Source organism: Schistocerca gregaria, unplaced genomic scaffold (genome assembly GCF_023897955.1).
Source record: "Schistocerca gregaria isolate iqSchGreg1 unplaced genomic scaffold, iqSchGreg1.2 ptg000652l, whole genome shotgun sequence".
In the NCBI taxonomy this organism is placed as follows: Eukaryota; Metazoa; Arthropoda; class Insecta; order Orthoptera; family Acrididae; genus Schistocerca; species Schistocerca gregaria.
The window spans coordinates 130,001-132,500 of record NW_026062036.1 but is presented as its reverse complement, the minus strand read 5'-3'; the positions used below and the strand labels follow the sequence as shown (position 1 = coordinate 132,500).

General features: G+C 55.4%; 1 non-coding gene across 1 annotated transcript in view; it reads right to left on the bottom strand.

Annotated features, from left to right (window-relative positions):
* LOC126318066 (small subunit ribosomal RNA) overlaps nucleotides 1–72 on the bottom strand; it is a 1,893-nt gene extending 1,821 nt beyond the window's left edge. Inside the window, exon 1 of the ribosomal RNA XR_007557149.1 lies at nucleotides 1–72. This exon is cut by the window's left edge and continues 1,821 nt beyond it. This is a non-coding gene — a ribosomal RNA (small subunit ribosomal RNA).
* Between the last annotated feature and the right edge of the window lie 2,428 nt (nucleotides 73–2,500).

Here is a 2,500-nt window from a genome sequence, read left to right as displayed (position 1 = left end):
CGGCTTGTACTGAGACATGCATGGCTTAATCTTTGAGACAAGCATATGACTACTGGCAGGATCAACCAGGGAGCTGCGTCAACGAGAGCTGAGCAGCCGGCCGCCCGGGAGTGTGTCCCGAGGGCCCGCGCGAACACGCAAGCGTCCGCTCAATTATTCTGCAAACAGGAGGAGGCTGAGCTCCCCTGCACGATACACCTCGAAACCCTCTCAGGTCCCGGCGGCGCGCAGCGCCGTCCTAAGTACTTGGTCGGGTTCGAGAGAGGCGCAATCGCCCGGAGATAGGCGAGTAGACGCTTTCAGTGCGAACACCCGTGCTCCCAACTGAGCTTGCCGCTGCCGACAGAGGCCCGGGAGCGTGCTGTCGTGGCATTGCCGGCGGGAAACAACACGCGCCACCTACGGTGACCGGCAGCTCCAACGCCAGCGCCACAGAAGGGCAAAGCCCCACTTGGGTGCAGAAGCGAACTCTCCCAGCACAGCGCACGCGCCAACACGTCCGCAGAGCTGCGATACAAACCACCTGCGAGAACCGCTGGGGGCGACCGAGCAGCAGACGGCGTCGCGACGCCGAGTGCCGGGCGGCGGCGCATCCTCAACGCACACAGTCCGCAATCGGACCAGCACACTGCAGATGTCCACCGCGCTTCGCACCGGGCTCGGCAGAACCCACTTTGGCCGCCTGGCGCCGCGCGCAGGGTGCGCCGGCGCATAGCTGGGACGCCAGCCGGGCCCGTCGGCCGGCGCTCCTGCCACTGGGCGCCCCCCACCAGCCGGCTGTAGTGCGTGCGCTCACGCAGCGCGCGGCCAGCACGCCGGGCGGCCCCCCCTCACCGGCCGGGGACTGTCCCGCCAAGCCACAGCCTCGTATCGCTTCATACCCACATGGCCAACTCAGGTTCGGGGGCATGGCGGGTACCGCCGAAACAACCGGTTCACAGATGTACCGATCGTCGCTATCACCGATGCACCTGCAGCGCGAACAACCGCTCAACAACTGATTTCCAGTTCATTTGCGGATCTTTGGCAGCAAACGTATACGTCAATCTACATTTGCGAAATCTACGATTCTGGCATGCCTGCATGTTATGTGTCACGACACGCTACATCAGCCCACATACACACTGCGGCATGTACACGAGAGAACACGTGGAAGATGGTCCGCGCACGTGTGCAATGTCCCTTGCGCGGTCGACTGTCAACCGGCCTCTGTAGCATGTCGCAGATGTGGAACGCGGTCCACCGTGCTATCATGTTGTGTGGGGCAATACGATTAAATAGGAAAACCCTCGTCGCTACATCAACAGACGGCTCACGCTGATTCCCGGCAGAGGGAGGAGGGGGGGGGGGGCCAACATGCAATACTTTCGTCCGTACCTACTTACCACATGTCTGTACGGCGTACAACAGTGCAATCTCGCTGTAATGGGGAGACGAGACAAGTAGCATCGTGCACAACATATGGCCCTTATGATTCGCCATTGTAGGGCGCAGCCGGTGTACGGTCAAGCATGTGCCACATTATGTCACTCAGTACGTAACGACGGATGATCAGTGTGGGTTACGCGTACATCAGCGGACAGTCCACACAGGCCGTACCACAACGTACACTGACTGCATCGACAACCGAATGCAACTGAACAGCTGCAAGGCTCATTTCACAAACAAACGCCTGACCGACCAGCTTGGAAGGGCAGGAGGGGAGGGCGATATTCGTTCTGTAGCGGTACACCCTTCCAGTGGTTAGCGGGACTGTGTAGAAAGTACGCAACACTCGAAAGACCTTTATGTGAGGGTACGCACCATGGCATCAAGAAATACACATGACACCAGAGGATCCAAGCAGTGAACTATGTTCAGAGGGTTGCTGTTAGGCAAAGCTACATTCCTGTGACGTTACATGTGACAGTTAAGGTGCAGTGTAAGTTAGGTTAAGGTGCAGTGTAAGTTAGGTTAAGGTGCAGTGTAAGTTAGGTTAAGGTGCAGTGTAAGTTAGGTTAAGGTGCAGTGTAAGTTAGGTTAAGGTGCAGTGTAAGTTAGGTTAAGGTGCAGTGTAAGTTAGGTTAAGGTGCAGTGTAAGTTAGGTTAAGGTGCAGTGTAAGTTAGGTTAAGGTGCAGTGTAACTTAGGTTAAGGTGCAGTGTAACTTAGGTTAAGGTGCAGTGTAACTTAGGTTAAGGTGCAGTGTAACTTAGATTAAGGTGCAGTGTAACTTAGGTTAAGGTGCAGTGTAAGTTAGGTTAAGGTGCAGTGTAACTTAGGTTAAGGTGCAGTGTAACTTAGGTTAAGGTGCAGTGTAAGTTAGGTTAAGGTGCAGTGTAACTTAGGTTAAGGTGCAGTGTAAGTTAGGTTAAGGTGCAGCGTAACTTAGGTTAAGGTGCAGCGTAACTTAGGTTAAGGTGCAGCGTAACTTAGGTTAAGGTGCAGCGTAACTTAGGTTAAGGTGCAGCGTAACTTAGGTTAAGGTGCAGCGTAACTTAGGTTAAGGTGCAGCGTAACTT